Source organism: Balaenoptera physalus (genome assembly GCF_965194825.1).
Source record: "Balaenoptera physalus genome assembly, chromosome: 12".
NCBI classification, from domain to species: domain Eukaryota; kingdom Metazoa; phylum Chordata; class Mammalia; order Artiodactyla; family Balaenopteridae; genus Balaenoptera; species Balaenoptera physalus.
In genome coordinates, this window is record NC_138897.1 from 61,788,994 (window position 1) to 61,807,955 (window position 18,962).

An 18,962-nucleotide genomic window follows, 5' to 3' on the forward strand; every position below is an offset into this window, starting at 1 on the left:
ATGCAGGAAAAGCTCTAAAAAAAGAGCGTGAGTTTTCCTTTTGTAAAGAAATGGAAATTCCATTTGTGAAGATGTCTTGCTCTCCCAGTACCAGGAAGAAGAAGTCTCTTCCAATTGTTATCCAAAGAGAAGGCACTTACTTAAATCTGCATAATAAACCTTACTATACAGTCCATATTTACCATACTTTTCTTGGTCACCTTCTCATAACTTGCCTCCCCTGCTGAAAGGCCCAAAGCCCCTTTTCCTTTGTTTAGCCTAAGGTGATATACAAACCCAAGTTCTAAACATGCCTTTGGATTACTCGTGGCTGCCATGTGTACATGCCTGATGCACATGTTAATAAACCTCTGTTTGTTTTTCTCTTGTTGATCTGCCTTTGGCCAGTCTAATAACAAGCCAGTCCCTCCAACCTGGAGAACCTAAGATGGGTAGAGGAAAAGTTTTTTTTCCCTCTCCTTATAGCTCTTATTTTTAATATTTTGATAATAAGTGAATATTAGATAATATACCAATGTTAAATTTCCTGAATAAGATCATGGTATTGTGGTTATGTAAAAAAGGTCCTTTTGCTTAGGAGTTAGTGATTAAGTAGTTAGGAATATAGTGTAATGATGTCTGCAAGTTACTTTCAAATGATTCAGAGAGAGGAAGATAGAGAGAAAGTAAAAGTGCCCAATGTTAGGGATTTGTGAATCAAGGGAATGGGTACATGGAAGTTCTTTGGGCTATTCTTTTAACTTTTCTGTAGACTTGAAAGTTTTCAAAATAAAAAGTTGGGGAAAATTGCATTAACAAAACTCCACTAAAGGGTCCTTACCATCCTTTCATTTATTCATGTCTTTGCTTGTTATTACCTAGTCTTGTAGGAGTCTGTATTCAGACATAACTTATTTCCTAGTACTTTAATCACTAGTTATTTTGGACCACGTGAAATAGATAATTAATACAGTTAGATTCTTCCTACCTGAAGATCATCCTTTTGGTAAAAGGCAATGGAAAAGGAATCATCTAAGTGCCACACTTTAGGTTTTCTAAGGAAGTTGTTTACCAGTAAAGAGCAAACATTCCACCTGGGGTCGTCATTTCATGTGGTTGGATGGCGAATGGGAAGATGAAGTTGGCGTCATGGAATTTAAGGCTGGGAGCAATCTGAAGGGTTATGAGTCTGTCATGACTTTTGTTGCTCTTACGTGCCTCAAATACCTGCAACAATCAGTGAGTGAGGGGACGGTGGGAGGCTGCGTGGCCCTTAAGACACACGAGCTACCTGGAAGGACAGAGGTAGCACACGGAGCAGGGGGTTGGGGGTAGCTCCTTGATGAATATCCTTCTGTCCTTGCAGTGGACAGTTCTGGGGTGAGTTATCTGTACATGGCTGCTCCCAGACTTTCCAGCAGGATTGAAGTCCAGCTCCCCAGAGCACTGAACGGTTTGAAAATGCAATTGTCCCCCTATTTCACTCTTTTCAGTACCTCCCGCTACTGGGATCACTTCCCCAAACAAACGGTCTGCATCCAAGCACATTTCTCAGGCTCTGCTTGAAGATACCCACCTTCTACAGACCTTACTTGGTGCCTGGGAGCCACGAACCTCTCAGTTTCTAGAGAGAATCATCTCACTCCTTACGGACATCCTGCTCTGCATAATTAGGAGCAAACCCTTCTCAGCTAAGGCAGTGAAACTCCATTATGAACTTACCGTGTTGTGTTACCCGAACACAGGGTTCGCCTCTTGGTGAGTGTCAAGCCAAAGACACAAACAAGCCAAGGAGCAGGAGAAAGAAGGATTCATTACCTGCAGTGAGTAAGGAGAACACCGGGGACCTTCCCCAAAGCAGTGTCTCCCTGACCAGCAAAATTGGAGAAGTTTTTAATAAGAGTACATGCGTATTCATGAAGGGGCTTGGGCAGTTCCGTGCATGTTTGTGAAGGGGCCTGAGCAGGGAAAATTCAGCATAGAATTGGGACAAAGGTCAAGAGAGTCAAAGCTTTAGTTGATGGAAATCGGAGGGTCAACATCATCATTTCCATCCTCCACCTGGGAGGGGGCCTTAGATCCTGCAGAACAACTCAAAGATATGTGTCAGATTGTTATGTATATCTCTTGAGGAGGAACTAGGATTCTGCTTTATTGCTGAACTATTGTTTCTTTTAATTTTATTTATTTATTTATTTATTTATGGCTACGTTGGGTCTTCGTTGCTGTGCACGGGCTTTCTCTAGTTGCGGCATGTGGTCTTCTCATTGCGGTGGCTTCTCTTGTTGTGGAGCACGGGCTCTAGGCGCACGGGCTTTAGTAGTTGTGGCTCTCAGGCTCAGTAGTTGTGGCTCGTGGGCTCTAGAGCGCAGGCTCAGTAATTGTGGCACACGGGCTTAGTTGCTCCGCGGCATGTGGGATCTTCCCGGACCAGGGCTCGAGCCCGTGTCCCCTGCATTGGCAGGCAGATTCTTAACCACTGCGCCACCAGGGAAGTCCCTGAACTATTGTTTCTTGACTGCTTTTTCTTTGTTCCTGCATTTCCTTACTTCCCTTAAGATCATTAATTACTGAGACCTGTTCAAGGGCAAGCCTTGTGGCTGGGCTTAGATCTAAAAATGGCTTAGGCCCAGAATGGCTTCTCTTCTGTCAAGAAAGCCATGCCTGGTTCTCTTTCTCCAGGGATCTCCTACCCTGTCTGCTTACATAAATATTTGTGGATCTCTGTTGTCTGTCGATGGCTCCTCTCCCGTCCTTTTGTCCTTGCTAGTTGCAGTCTTTTCATTCCTGTATTGTTATTTTAGCTGGAAGCACTGAAATATACAATAACCACAAATTTGGAACTCACAGATGGGCTCAGTAGCAGGATGAGGATGACAGTGAACTTGAAGATAGAACAAAAGAAATGGCCAATCTGAAGAGAGAGAAAATAGACTAAAACAAAAACCAGAGCTTCAGGTGTCAGTGGGACTATCATAAAGATGAAACATTTGCCGTTTTTTTGCATCTTTTGAAACATTCATATGATATTTCTCCTCTCTGCGTTGTTGTTAATGTGGTGAATTACATTGTTTCACCTTTTGAGTGCTAGACCATTCTTGCATATCGTGGTGATGATATACTATCCTTTTTGTTTATTGTTGGGTTCTATTTGCTAATGTTTTAAGAATGACTTTTGCACCTCTGTTCATGGAGATATTGAAGGAAAGATATGTAATGTAAAAATATTTAACAATAATCTAGATTTGGTATAGTAGCAAAGACCGAGACCGAGGAACACTTGGTCTAAGAAAGTCATTAGTCTGCTGTGCCTCTTACCTTGCTTGAATGGGCGCAGGGCATTGAGGAGAGCCTTTGGTTTTATCATTTAGAGAAATGCAGATTTGTTCAAATAGCCTAAAGGTTATCACTAGTAGAATTTAAAAATAAGTTATGAAACAAAATAACTCTAGAAAGGTCACTGTATCTGTTACAACGAAGAATATAAATAGGTCAAACTTCCTCTGAAAAGGCAAAGATCCTCAGACTGAATCAGACACAATATCCGACTCCAACTTGATGGGATTTCTAGAGACACCCTGAAAAATAAGCTGCAGAAAAGAGTAAAGGTAAAATAATTGATAGTGTCTTTTTTTCCCTAGTTTTCTGACGCTAGGTATGTTGAATTTTATTCAGTGCCTTCCAGCACACACTGCTTTTAAAAGACTCACCAGACTTATTAATATTGTTAAATGATAAACTGAGGCATATTAAACATTTTAAGAGTTTATTTGAGCAAAAATCAATTCAAATCAAACCGCTCCAAACAAGAAATGGTTAGGACTGCTCCACCGACAGGAACTCTGGGAAAGACATATAGAGAAAGTGTGGAAGCAAAGAAAAGAAATTATTGATAGGCTGTAGCTTAAAGCCCAGCTGGCTCTTTGTGATGGGTTACCCTTAGGTTTCAATTTTGTAACCTAGAGGAATTTATAAGCCTGGGTTTTGGTTTGCTTACACAGGGCTCTGCGGCATTAGAGCTACCTCTGTCTAATGGCCTCTTTGTTTAATTAATTTCACTATAATATTAAAGTAATTAATTTTCTAATATTGAATGATCCTAAAAAGTTTCTGATATAAACACTAAAAGAAAATACCAACCAAATATTTATCAGGCAGCCCTAAACAACAACAACAACAAAATATATAAAGAAAGGATAATAATAATAATACCATACAAAGTAGAGATTGAGATACAAATGGCTATTTTACTTTATATTTTGCTTATTTCTTTCTTTTTTTTTTTGGTTGGCTGCATTGGGTCTTCATTGCTGCACGTGGGCTTTCTCTAGTTGCGGCGAGCGGGGGCTACACTGTTGTGGTGCGCGGGCTTCTTATTGTGGTGGCTTCTCTTGTTGTGGAGCACGGGCTCTAGGCGCATGAGCTTCAGTAGTTGTGGCATGCGGGCTCAGTAGTTGGGGTGCACGGGCTTAGCTGCTCTGTGGCATGTGGGATCTTTCTGGACCAGGGCTCGAACCATGTCCCCTGCATTGGCAGGTGGATTCTTAACTGCTGCACCACCAGGGAAGTCCTTGCTTATTTCTTTATCTTTAAAAAATAGAAATAATCCATGGACAGGGTTGGGAAACAGAGATAATACAGAATGTTATAAAATTAAAAGTTTAATTTTGCCTTTGCTCCAGTTACAAACATATTTCTACTCCTGAAAGGAAACCCACTGTCATTTATATTAATAAAGGTTACAATTCATGTTCCTATAAACTGTGAATAAGATGTCCAAATATAAAAACCAAAAATGAAATTAATAGATATAATATTGGTAACAGGATATTTTAATACACTGTTCTCAGCCTTTCACAAATCACACAGGCAACAAATAAGCTAGACTATGGAGGCTAGAATAGTAAAAGTAACAACGTTATCTTAATAGCTGCATATCAAATGTTATACCTTTCACATAGATAATATGCTTTTTTCCATTGTCAACAGAATTTATTATTAGACAACAAAGAAAATATAAAATTTAAGAGCAAAAATTATATAGAGCACATTCTCTGAGCACAGTGCTCTAACACAAAAAATTAGTAATGAAATTTTAAATTTGAAATAATCAAAATACTTGGAATTTTAAGTAAAAATGTATTTATACATGAAGATGCAGAACTATCCAGATTCTAGAATCAATTTCCTTCAAGTGTTTTTTTCACATAGAAAGACCCATACACATGAAACAGGAGGGAAGGGGGCAGGGCACCTTTAAAATAATGACATAGCCATAGGACATGACAAAAACTGGTTAGAACCAACTAGGTCCAAGATGGTGGAAGATTTGACTTCCAGTGGACCTTGAGACTCAGTACACACTCATTGTAATACATTAGCATAAGCTAAGTGACACACCCACCAGTGCCATGACAGTTCTGAGGCCAACCATCAAAGATCAAAAAGTGGGCAGTGGCCCAATTCCTAGAAATCTCTGCCCCTCCCCCAAAATAGTTGGAACAATCTTCCCGCTCATTAGCCTGTGAAATTACCCAGCCCATAAAGACTAACCACCCCATATTTCGGGGCCTCTTGCCTTCTGAGATGGCCCACACTGTCTGTGGAGTGTGTTTCTCTCTAAATAAATCCACTTCTTACCTATCACTTTGTCTCTCACTGAATTCTTTCTGCAGTGAGATATTAAGAACCTGAGCTTCATTAAGTCCTGAGCCCAGGTGTGATCTCAGTTAAAAGACCATGGGTTCAAGTCCCAATCTGAGGTCCAGGGTTTCACACACACACACACAAAAAATATGAATTGAACCCTAGTTTTACAATGATACAAGAAAAACATCAATTTTTGTCTTGTGAAGAAAAGCACATACATTTTGTTGTTAACCTCAATGAAATTATAAAACTTAAATGAGCTTGCTACTCATAGAAGAAAGTGATATTTTTCTAGAATGGTTTTGTTTTTTTGCTCATCTTTACCATCATGACCACTGAAATCAATAAAAGAAATGAAATAGCAAGCATTTTGCTTACTTACACACATATGCCAGATAATTTGCCAACTACAAAGAAATAGAAGATATGGGAGAACCAATGAATAGAGAAACCTGCCAAGATATGGCTGAATTAAATCATACTTTGCCAACATAAGAATATTATTAGGGGCTTCCCTGGTGGCGCAGTGGTTGAGAATCTGCCTGCCAATGCAGGGGACACGGGTTCGAGCCCTGGTCTGGGAGGATCCCACATGCCGCGGAGCGGCTGGGCCCGTGAGCCACAACTGCTGAGCCTGCGCGTCTGGAGCCTGTGCTCCGCAACGGGAGAGGCCGCGATGGTGAGAGGCCCGCGCGCCGTGATGAAGAGTGGTCCCCGCTTGCCGCAACTAGAGAAAGCCCTCGCACAGGAACAAAGACCCAACACAGCCAAAAAAAAAAAAAAAAATTAATTAATTAATTAAAAAAAAATAGTTACCTATTAAAAAAAAAAAAAGAATATTATTAGGACATCATGGTCTGGAATAGAGAATTAGCAGGGGTTCTGTTTGATTTTGAGTAGACATCTCTTATCTACTCTTGAGTCCCGTCAATTGTAGCTTTATCTTCTGTTTCAAATGGTACATGGGTATTACTGATTGACAGTCAATCAAGTGAGGATTTGATCTTTCTCCATGATAAAATCTGTGGCTTGGAGTCAGCTTTTCACTAACTGCTGTGCCTCTTAATCTCACACTGCAGCACAGAAACACCCTGCCCTGAGGACTTCATATTAATATGATTGTTGTTTTAGTCTACACTCATTTCTCTGAAATTTCACCCATCGGGGGTTAATTCCAGAGTCTCCTGGGTTGTAACTTTCACAAATGAAACACCTGAAGAAATGAAGTCCTTTCCATGAGTCACAGACTAATGAGGTCAAATGGTGGGACCAGTCTGGGGTTTCCTTCTTCCTTGTTTTTTTTTGTCTATTTATGCCTTCTCCAATTTTCCCCATGACTAGTCTAGCTAGCATTTATTTCGTTTTATAGGAAAGATTTTGTTTTAGTTCTTGTGTTCCAAGAACTGGTTAGAGTTACTGATATTTAACAAGTCTTCTAATTCATGAATTTGTTTTGTTGCTAGTCTTTCTTTCTACTTTCTTTAGAATGTTGTTGTCATTCTTTTAAAAACTTGTTTAGTATTTGCTTATTGAATTCTTCTTTTCCCTTGATAAGGAATGAAGACATTGGGGGTCAGGAATTTTTCTCTCAGTATAACCTTAACTTTGCCTGTTGAGTTTCGATCTGTATTACCATTATCATCATCTTATTCTTTTGTACTAGTCATCATAAAACTTCCAAGTTATGAAGGTTTGTTTTGCCTCCTCACTTTTATTGCTGATTTTTCTCTTTTATTACACTTTTTATTGCATTGCTGTCAGAGAAAAGTAGATTATACTCTCTTCTTTGGGGATATTTTTGAGGTGTTCTTTGTGGTGAAATATTTACAGTAAATTACGGTAACTAATTGTTAGTGTTGGCAAAGAAGGTGTGTTCAGGATATGAATTTCAAAATATATCCAGGTTTATAAATTGTTACACATTTTCTTTATTTGATGTTTTTCATATTGCCAAAGTAATACTTGCTAGATTAAGTATGACAATACAGTAAAGATGTCTAATGCTAGGCCCATCGGGTCCTTACCCCTCTCCCCAAACTGCTATTAAGAGCAAGAGAAGGATCCTTCCATTTTTTCACATGTAATCTTTAACACATGCATGTTTATCCTTTTAAATTATGTTATTTTATCCTCTTTTCTCAGTTTTTCTTAATACTACCTGAGAAAAGTATTAATTTTTCAGTGTTTATATTTTTGTTGCTTCTGTTTCTTGAAGTTTGTGCTTCATATATTTCAGTGCTTTACTTGGTGTGTAAAGTTTCATGACATTTATGCATTAATTGTGTATAAATACCTTTATTACTATGTGAACCTCTTTGTCCAATTTACTTCTTTTGCCTTAAATATCTTACCATTACTTGCTTTCTATTGAATTGACTGGCTACAGTTTTGTTCATTCTTTTATTTTTATTCTTTCTGAAGTCTTTTATCTTCAGTGTGTCTCTTGTGCATATGTTAGGCTTTATATTTTCACCCAGTCTTATATACATACACACACATATATATATGTGGCAAAAATAAATAAATAAATAAAAATTATATTTTTATTAAAAATAAATAAATAAAAACCTAACGAAAAGTATAAAATGGAAATATAAGTTGCCTTCTGAATTATTCCTACCCTTAGTCCCACTTTCCGGAAGTAACTTAAGATTTTCTGTGTTTTGTTTTTCTGGTGGTTACAATTAGCACTTTAAATTCTATTGCTGTGTCCTGATTTCTCCCATGAAGGCCGAGGGCTTTACACTTGACCTCTCATGTCCCCTTCCCTCTTCAGCTCTCAGTATTTTAAACTATAGTAATCTTTTGCATGATCAGTATGAAACATTACATACAATTGTATCATCTCCAGGGACTCCGTGGGCTGAGCCGCATCCAGCAAGGCCTCCCCGAGGCCACGTTATCCACCTGCGGGTGATGCTCCTTCAGGCTGTTGACTGAAAGGCCACCTTCGCTCGGCCTTTCCCTGTGGCCTGTGCTTCTCACGGGGTGGCCGCTGAGTTCCAAGAATTTCGAGGGGAAGACAGGAAAGCCGTCAGTCCTCTCAGAGGCGAGGCTGGAGCTGGCGTGACGTCAGTCCCTCTTCAGCGTGTTGGAGACGCTTGTTGACTCTGACCTAAGAGCTTCTCAGGAGCATCCTGGGAACAATCTCGTACATCTGATATTCTGGGCTGTGGTATTGACCCCTTTTCTGTCCCTGCAAACGTGTCCACTATCTTCCATGATTACTTCAAACTTTGTGGGCCATGGACCCTGGGGAGTGGGGCAGGGAACATATCTCTTTAGTCTGCCATCATGAACCAGCTCCAAATCTTTTGCTTTTTTTGGCGTGTTCTGGATTTTAAAAAATCTCAGTCTGTTATTGCCAAATCATTATTATATATTCATTGTGTAAAATAATAAAAATATATTTCTTTCTGAAGCCATAATAATCACATTATCAGAAGCAATAGGTACCACAGTGGTAATGATTAATTTTGTCTAGCAGAATCCAATGTTTATGGCTAATCTATCACTATCCCAGCTTCTCCACTTATAAATTCTAAATTTGATTCTTCTTTCAGACACAGCGTTATTCTTCCAAGTGGATTTTTCAGGAAGATTTTATTAATGCTAAAATCATAAAGTTCTTACATATTGAAGAATGTGTTTCTCATGCCTTTATATTTGAAAGATATCCTGGCTAGGGAAGGAATTCTGATTCGTACTCTTCTCAACATTGCTGCATTATCTTGCTCATCTGGTGTAGCTGTGGATAGAAGTTTAAGGCCTGCCTGATATATATTACTTTTCTGTAAAGGTGACAAGTCTCTTTTGCCTAGATGCTTGTAAAACTTTTTTCATTCTTGAAATTCAGTTACTTCGTCAGGATATGTCTTGATCTTAGTGGAACTCATCACTTTTTTCCTTAATTTCTTTGAACCTGAAGATTTAAGATCATTTCTTTCAGGAAAATCTCCTTTTATTAACTCTTGGAAAAATTGTTTCTTTTTTTTTTTCTTCAAAATTCTCTTCTCTATGATCACCTATTATGTGTGTGTTGAATCTTCCCTGTTTCTTTTCACATCCATAACTCAGATGTTAGCTAAGGTGTCTTGGCCCTTTGAAGATCTAAATAACTGGTTTAGTCCCCAGCCAATTCCAGGACCTATAAAAGACCAGAGACCCCACAATACCAACCAAATCTCATGTCTCTGTTTCCCTCTGTATGCTCAGAGATAGAAAACTATGAGCATACAAAACTACATACCTTTTTTTAAAAAATTGATTTTCCCAAAAAATCAATAGTGATTTTTAGTTGAATTTACTTAAGATTTGAAAATATTTGAGGAGGGGTTATATCACAGGGGTGTGGCCTGTCATCTCCCTCATTCTCTCTCTGCAGCTCCTCCCACTTCTCCTCATCCCATCCATCCTGGATGGCTGCCCCAGGACCAAATTCTTCTCCTGACTTTTTGCACAGTAACTTCCCTCTTTCTTGAAAACCTTCTTACCAACTTGCCAAGCCTGGAGATGGGAGTGTGGTGGGCGTGGGGACATTAGAAGTCATTTTCTACTCTTACAATCTGTTCAGCCGAACAAAGGCTTTAGTCACAGGTGCATTCAGGGGTTCAAATGATGTCATCAAGATCATATTTCCCACTCTTCCTCTCAGGTTATGTTTGTCTCTGCTTTTTGTTTTTGCTTTTGTTTTCCTTTTGTATGTGGCCCAATTCTCTTCTGATGCAACTATGCTCATTGGATGTGGCAGGAAATACAGCTACTGGTAGCCCCAGTCCTATGGATAACCCTCAAACTCATGGTACAAGAATGAGACACTCTCTCTTTCCTGACATTTCATGTACCAGATCTCTTGGAAGAAATATGATTGGACTTGCTTGGGTCAGTGCCCAGTTGCATTGTGCAGACACGGCTGGGGTGTCATGATTGGATGGGGTGGATGGTGTACCCAGCCCCGTAGCCAGTCCCTTGGGAATCCTCTGGGCTCTGTGAAGACCGATTCCCCTGTGTAAAGAGGAGTTTTGTGTTGAGGAGACAAAAAAAAGCGACAGATGTCCTCCACACCTCATACGCTTTGGTATGGAAATGTGCCCCTGCCATGCTCCCTTTCTCTCCCGTGGCTCATCCTGACTTTCGTTAAGGATCACTTCCTGGGCCTTTCAGAACCTTTTCACTTAAATATCAATATTTACCTCCTATTAAAGGTTTGGGGAACTAACATCAGCCTGTGTTTTCTTCTCTTTCGCGATTGTTTTTTGTCTCCCCAGTAGATTACAGGAGGAAGTTACTTTTATGAACAGTCTTTTGTTTGTTTGTGTTTGCTTGCCTGTGAGATGTGGATACTGAAGAGCAAGTGAGAAGTAATAAGAAAAGGGAAAAAGATGCAGAGAAACGATCTCATAAATCCCAGCCTTTCAAAGAGAAGTTGTAGTTGCCGAGGTGGTTCCACATACAGGGGGCTCAGTGAGTTACACGGAGGCCAGTCCTGACAAGGCACTTGTGATGAAAATGCTCCAGCATCTAGGTATCTGAGTGGTGCTAGAGTCAAAGAAAAATCCTGCTCTGAAGCTATTTACTGAAAGCAGTTTACATTTATTGGGCATTAAGATTTGTCAGGCACTGGGCTAAGTACTGAGTACATGGGTGATTAAAACAGACTGTTTCTTAAGAGTGTAAAATCTAGCACTGGTGTTGTATAAGTCTTTACTTCCTCCATGGGCTTCATTATAAGTGATGATTTTAGAAGATTTTACTGTATTGATTTCCATTTAAAAAATACTTTTACTGTAATAAGAGCTACCATTGGAAGAGGTCCTATTATGTTACATACACTTTATATACGCTATCTCTAATCCTCCCCAAGACCCTGTGAGGTAAGTATGATGATCTCCAATTTACAGATGAAAACACGGAGGTCTAAAGGGGTTAAGTAAATTCCTCAGGGTCAAGGGGCACAGCCAGGTTTGGAACTCAAATCTCCAGTCTCTATCTCCCACTGTGCTTTCTCCCTCAAGGCTTTTCTCTGCATCTTCTCATCGTTGCCTCCCTCGGGTAACTGCTTTCTGCTCACACAGTTTCTCAGTTTGACCCAGTGGTCCTTCCCCACTGGCCCACACCATCGTCTCTGGCCTGCCCTAGGGTCGGTGTCCAACCCTGGGCCAGTTGGTTGTGACCGGTGCAGGAGGGCTCATGGGGTTCACATAATGCCCCCTGAAGTTGGCCTCCACTGCAGTGGCCTTCAGAGGCAGAAGTCCCCTTAGAATAGGGTTCGAGCATCAGTGAAGATGACCAGCCTTCAACACAGTGAAGGGTAGCAAAATGCGGCACCCCAAAATATGCCACTTTGGCACAAGGATATTCTGAGCTGAAGACAGCTGAGAAGAAGCAGACACAAGAAAAGCCCTCCGGGGCTTCCCTGGTGGCGCAGTGGTTGAGAATCTGCCTGCCAATGCAGGGGACATGGGTTCGAGCCCTGGTGTGGGAAGATCCCACATGCCGCGGAGCAACTAGGCCCGTGAGCCACAATTACTGAGCCTGCGCATCTGGAGCCTGTGCTCCGCAACAAGAGAGGCCGCGATAGTGAGAGGCCCGCGCACCGCGATGAAGAGTGGCCCCCGCTTGCCACAACTAGAGAAAGCCCTCGCACAGAAGCGAAGACTCAACACAGCCATAAATAAAAAATAAATAAATAAAAATTAAAAAAAAAAAAAAGAAAAGCCCTCTGCCCTCCCATATTTGCCAAAACGCAGGTCATCAATTTTTAAAGGTGTCTCCCCTCCCCCTCTCTACCAGGAAGCACAGAAGTTAACTACCAGAGACAACTGACAACAGACCCTATCAGCCCTGAGTTGGCACTGAGGAATTGATGTAACAAACTCTGCTAACTAGCCCTTGTCTTCCTTGTTTGTTTGTTTGTTTTGCGGGATCTTAGTTACCCAACCAGGGATTGAACCCACGTCCCCTGCAGTGGCAGTGTGGAGTCTTAACCACTGGACCACTAGGGAAGTCCCAGGCCTTGTCTTCCTTAGTTTCCCCATATATTTGCCTCCCCACACCTGGCCATCCCTAGAAGCTCAGTTGTGTTCCTTTGTCTTGTCACTTTTCTACAAAATTATTATTCTTTTGTTAAGATGCTATATAAGCCCAAGTTTGAACCACCTGCTTTGAGTTACTCATCAGTGGCTGCTTCCCTGTGTACATACCCACATGCATTAAATGAGATTCTGTTTGTGTCTCTTGTTAATCTGTCTTGTTTGTCTGATTCGCAGGCCCCAAGATGAACCTAAGATGCATAGAGGAAAAACATTTTTCCCTCCCCTCCAGCAGACACACCTGAATGGTATGCTTTTATTAATTTATTAACCAATATGACTTTATTGAATTTTGTGTCATAGTTGGCAGGGAATCGCCCAGAGTCATCCCATACAGACGAGAGGGCTAGCCAACCTCTGAATTAGATGCAGTATTGAAAAATGACACTCCAAATGTCAAAAGAAAAGGTTAAGCAACCATACTACATAAGTAGTAATATTGTATAACATCAAGAGTTATGTTTCCAAAAGAATTTAATAACATGGGGAAATGCCCAAAAATATACTAAGTGAAAAAAAAAGCAGTATAAAAATTCTAAACACATTGTATATTAAAGGAACATAATGTGCATTTTTAGATGATGAGAAGGAAATATTAAGTTAAAACTGAAGAGAAAGAGAAAAGATGTGCAGTGTTGTCCTGGAAAGTGCCAATCAAAGGAGTTCTAGAAACAAAAAAGGAAGGGAAAAAAAAAAAATGCTTCTCTGCATCTGTGTTGGGGAAGAGGGTTTCAGACCAGGGGGCAGACGATCCCAGAGCAGACAAACACATCATAGGTTCTTACATTCTGGTAAAAAATATTAGATAACAGAGTTAGCTCTCCTTGTTGGGCTCCTACAAAGCCAACTTAGGATTCGGAAGCTTCAGCAAAGGGAAGGTGATGCCCTCCCAAGTGTGTCTGTCTTCTTCAGAACAGGCCCCCGTCTTGCTGGAATACTAGGCTGCTGTCTGGTTTACAAAGCAGCCCCTGTCTGGACAAAGTGAGACAGTTACCTCATTCACCTCCAAGTTCAGCAGGGAAGCTCTGCAACTTCAGAGCAGAGAAAGCAAACCCTAAATGTGATCACCTGGGTGCAGCAAAAAGAAGCCAAACAGGTTCAGCCTGAAACTGCCCGCCTACCTTTCCCACTTCCTCACCCCAGAGAGCTCTGAGATCATTCAACTACAGGACCAGCTCTTTGTATTTGTAACTGACATCTGGCCCAAAGTAAACGCTCATGTCTCAGGATCTCATACAGCACAGAGGTTGTCTCAAAGACACCTCGCCTCGGACTGTCTGTCCCTGACAGGCACACCCACATATATTCGAGGTTATGGAGGTAGATTCTTGTGGATAAGGAAGGAATAAATTTCATAAACAGAAACTGGGAAACCATTGGTTAGATGCAACCAGGGAAGAAAGCAGACCACAAGCTGGATATGAGTCAACAAAGCAACAGAACTCACACACACACACACACACACCCCATTTGAGAATGCTCAATGAAAGCATTGTTTGTAAGACAATTCTACCTCTTTCTTTGGTCCCCTCTAGTGAAGACACAAGTGCAATACTGTTGTAAAGAGAGCCACAATGACAGCATGAAATCTGGAAAACAAACTATGAGGAGAGAGTGAATAACAGCGAAGATGTTTTATTGAAGTGCAGCAGTAATCAATAAATACCCAAGGGCTGACACGTAAAGAAATAGTGAGGAAGAGTGAGAAGGGAAGGATTATGGGGGTTAGTTCACACCATTCCTTAGCAGAAGCTCAAGTACAATCATCAAACTCAACTGTTTCAGTTAAGCATTCTGAACTTAAATAGATGAGAAAAGTCTCTTCAAATCTGGCATACACTCCATCAGTGGGCTATCCAGATATAATAGTGGTTCAACCCTGTTGTGTTATGACATTTCCTACATACCCTTCTAAGGGCCTACATTAGTAGCTTACTTCATCCTCACAGAAACACTCTGAAATGGGAGCTCTTACCGCCTCATCTTACAGATGGGAAAGTGAGACACAGACAAGTTAAGTACCTCGGCCAAGGCCTTACTGCTAGTAAGTGTCAGTGGACAGTTGTGAACCCAGGAAACCTGACTGCTACCCAGGAGGCTCCGATATTCCCGCCACAGACTCACCTCTAGAGCTCACTCCTTGGCCTTCCCTTTTTGAGTTTATAATAATACCTCCATCTGCCCAGGAGCTTGGCATAATACCTTTGAATATTATAAATGATTCTGCATTCAAAAGTGTCCCTTTCTTCCTTCTAGCTTCCAACCAGCTTCCAGAAACATCTCAGAATCCTTAAAAAACAGTTTCCACAATTATGTCTGTTCATCACAAGAATCTCTCGGAATGGATTAAGATTTAGTCATTAGAACGATGTGCGTGCGTAAACAATTTTGTAAGTATTTACTTTTTTACAAATGTTCTCATTTCTTGGGAAATCCTGAAAGCATGTCAAGGCTAGTACTATTCTCCCCATCCTAAAGGTGAGATAAGTAAAGTTCTGAGAGTTCAGGTGACTTGTCCAAGGAACGTAGTTAACATGTGACAACCAGGACTAGAAACCATGTTCACGTGGTCCCCCACATGATGGAGCCTCTGGAGGCCAGGGAAGTCCCTGTTCTTTGCGATCTCTCCCATCACTAATGTGGCAATTCGTAACCCATAATAGGTCTTCAGTAGATAGTGTTGAAAGCTTTTGGTAGCAGGAAGAATTTTCAAGGGCTTGTGTAAAACTGGAACAGTGTCTGCGTTCGGCAGAGAAGCTTGAATGAGACCTTTCAGTTTGTTCCAGGAGGGACCTTTCCTGAGTCCTTTCTGTCCCTTGTTCTCAGGGAAGCCTAGCAGTTGAGCAATCCACCTGCACGGGTTTCAGACCAGGATGGGACGGTAGGTGCTGTTTAATACTGCAATGCTGCTGTTATTGCGCCTTTCAGTAATGTAACAGTGGAGGGTCTTTGTTTCAAGCAGAGAGCTGGGTTGTTTTTTTAATCCTTAGGGGATTTGTGCTCCTTTACCTAAAGGTGGTGGAGGTGAGGCAGTAGAAAAGGAGGAACTGAGCCCCAACAAGATGGCGGTACGGTAGGCTGGGGGTAGAGAACAGATGGCCCAAAGGGACCGCAACTGAAGGGGTGTGGCCAGTGGATGCCACTTACAGTGATGACAGATAATGCAGCCTTTTCTGCAGAACAGTTCCCTTGTGTTAGTTTCAGACCTTGGGCAAGTCTGTTAAACACAGCAGCCTTGCCTACATCCTTTGGGAAATAAGAGAAAGGACTCTGCATGTGGTGTTAAGAGGGGAAGAGATGAGGGAGAAGCAGCTGTGTAGAGAAATGCTTATGAAACAGCCGGAGGTGAATGACACAGGAGCCTGAAGCGTGGCGGGGAGAAAGGTGAGACGACACCCAGGACGGAAGTGCGGACGTGGGACGAGCACCCATCCCCCACCCCAGGGCTCCCCAGCAATGGTTGTGGGGGGAGCTCGGACCTGCCGCCAAGCAGGGTGGGCGCTGCAGCTGCTTATGTAGGTTGTAAGTAGAAGCGTTCCTTCCCCGTCACACGCACGCCTAAGCACACACATGTGAGCACACGGGAAAGCCGGAGGGCCTGGGGAGGCGTCGGGTTACTTTTGTCGAGTGAATGAACTTCCATATGTCCTGACTCTTAGAAGACTAACGTGGAAACCCAGAAAATGATACCGCCTCGCACTAAAACTGTCTCTGTGGAAGATGGGGGGCCGGTGATCCACAGTGAGTTAAGGGAAATGAAACCACAGAAGTAACAGAACTGCAACTATGAGAAAAGTGATTTATGCAAGCCACATGTAAATGTGTGCCTTTTTGCAAATCCGACTTTGTCCCTCTTGATGATTTTAGACACTTAAAAGGGGCCTGGTGCTGTATAGCCTAGATAGATCGCTGTTCCAGCCAGAATTCAGATTCTGTTGACATACATTTTTATAAAGAATACAGTAGGGATCTTAGTCATCCAAAACAGCCTTTCATTATTTGCATTTGTGAAATAGTCCTAATTATATCTTGGATATAACCTACTGTCTATTAAAAGAAATAAAACATTAGTACACAGTACCTCTGGTCTTAATGAGCATCTAGATGTTTCTGGAAGAACCATCAGCAATGAAACAGTAATAATGTAAATATTTAAGTGACAATAATGAGATTTGGCATTAAGATGAGCTCCACATTTATTTTAGTCATTGTTACACTTCAGAGTCTACAAAAAAAGCAGTCCTCTGAAGGTAATCTTTACATTCTAAAAAGACCTAGTTTTCAACACAGTGCATTTTTTTTTTACATTTATTTTTATTTTATTTTATTTATTTATTTTTGGCTGTGTTGGGTGTTCGTTGCTGCACACGGGCTTTCTCTAGTTGCGGCGAGCAGGGGCTATTCTTCGTTGCAGTGCGCGGGCTTCTCATTGCAGTGGCTTCTCTTGTTGCGGAGCACAGGATCTAGGCACACGGGCTTCAGTAGTTGTTGTGCGTGGGCTTCAGTAGTTGCGGCTCACGGGCCACAGTGCATAATTTAATACCCTGAAATTGCTTTTGGAGGAATGAATGTAGTTCCATTACTTCTAATGTGATAATGATAATTCCTGGGAGTATTGTAATGTGTGAAAAAATTTAGCGCAAATAAAAATCATCCATTGAAGTAAAATATTTCAATAATATGATTCTAATATAGCTTCAAGATTTTAAAAATCAGGTTGCATTTGAAAGGAATTTTACCATCTTTTTAGGATACTGTGTAGGTATTTGTGTAAGCTAATTCAGAGAATTTTTCACTAACAATACCTTCATTCATCAGGAAGTGGTTGACATAGAGCCCTTGTAGAGAAGGAAACCCAATTAAGATGGTGTTATGGGTTGAACTGTGTTACCCCAAAAAAGATATGTTGAAGTCTTAACTCCCAGGGCCTCAGAAAGTGACCTTATTTGGAAATAGGGTCATTGAAAATATAACTAGTTAAGATGAGGTCATACTGTGCAAGGGGGCCCTAATCCATCATGACTGATATCCTTACAAGAAGACAGCATCTGAAGACACACACACACACACACACACACACACACACACACCACCACCACCATGTGACCACAGACGCAGAGACTGGAGTGTTGCAATGCAAGCCAAGGAGCCCCAGGGCTTTCCCATGACACCAGGAACGAAGAAAAGGCATGGAAGAGATTCTCCCCTGGAGCCTTCGAGAGCACATGGCCCTGTGACACCCTGTGTTCCTGACGGCTAGCCTCCAGAATGGAGACAATGACATTCTGTGGGTTTAAGCCACCCAGCTGCGGACTGTTGCAGCAGCCCTGGGAGACGGATGGGAGTGGGTACTCCTCCACTGTCTTGTGGGGTGACGAAGGGCAAAGGGCACAGACTTGGGGGTTCAGCCTAAGTGGAAATTAACTGGTTTCCTCAGCATTAGATAGAAATAAGATCTTCACAAGATTGTTGGGGGCATTAATTATTAAATATAGGAAAGTTACAAGGCACATAGTAGGCTCTCAAGAAAGCCTAATTTGCATCTCTTACCTATGAGCATATTTAAGTGGTCCATTAATATTCAGTCCTTTGGATGTTATTGTTTACATGCTTTTTCCATTGTACTTGAATTAAGATCTGTTTCTTTTCAATAATTAAAAAAAAAGACTTCTTTGAGAACTGTCGATTTCTAGCGACCTGCATGTTCAGTCACACTTTTGGCAGTAATGATAAAAAAAGGAATTTTTCATAATTAATGGAAAATAGACAACTTCTAATATATGCTGTACAGTTTTGTTCAGCCATAGAAACTCTAGTTCCCTCACTGCAGTTCAAAGAACGCTTAGGGGGGCTTCCCTGGTGGCACAGTGGTTAAGAGTCCACCTGCCAATGCAGGGGACACGGGTTCGAGCCCTGGTCCGGGAGGATCCCACATGCCGCGGAGCAACTGGGCCCATGCGCTACAACTACTGAGCCTGTGCTCTAGGGCCTGCGAGCCACAAGTACTGAAGCCTGCGCGCCTAAAGCCCGTGCTCTGTAACAAGAGAAGCCACTGCAATGAGAAGCCCGCTCGCTGCAACAAGAGAAAGCCTGCTCGCAGCAACGAAGACCCAACACAGCCAAAATAAATAAATAAATAAATAATAGATTTAAAAAAAAAAAAAAAAGAATACTTAGAAAAGGCAGTATCCCACATGGTAGATGTGGTGGGTGAAAATTCCTAGGCAAATACAATGGTTGTTC

The 18,962-nt window shown here is 41.5% G+C and overlaps 2 long non-coding RNA genes across 2 annotated transcripts in view; one reads left to right on the top strand and one right to left on the bottom strand.

The window, feature by feature from the left end:
* Positions 1-14,961, top strand: part of LOC309640268 — an 85,653-nt gene extending 70,692 nt beyond the window's left edge. Inside the window, exon 3 of the long non-coding RNA XR_014252145.1 lies at positions 12,897-14,961. This is a non-coding gene — a long non-coding RNA (uncharacterized lncRNA). The remainder of the gene's footprint in view (positions 1-12,896) is intronic.
* LOC309640272 lies at positions 2,159-8,112 on the bottom strand. Its single transcript, XR_014252150.1, has 2 exons — positions 6,478-8,112; positions 2,159-6,138 (listed from the first exon to the last, which is right to left on the bottom strand). It is a non-coding gene; the product is annotated as an uncharacterized lncRNA (long non-coding RNA).
* Positions 14,962-18,962: the final 4,001 nt, after the last annotated feature.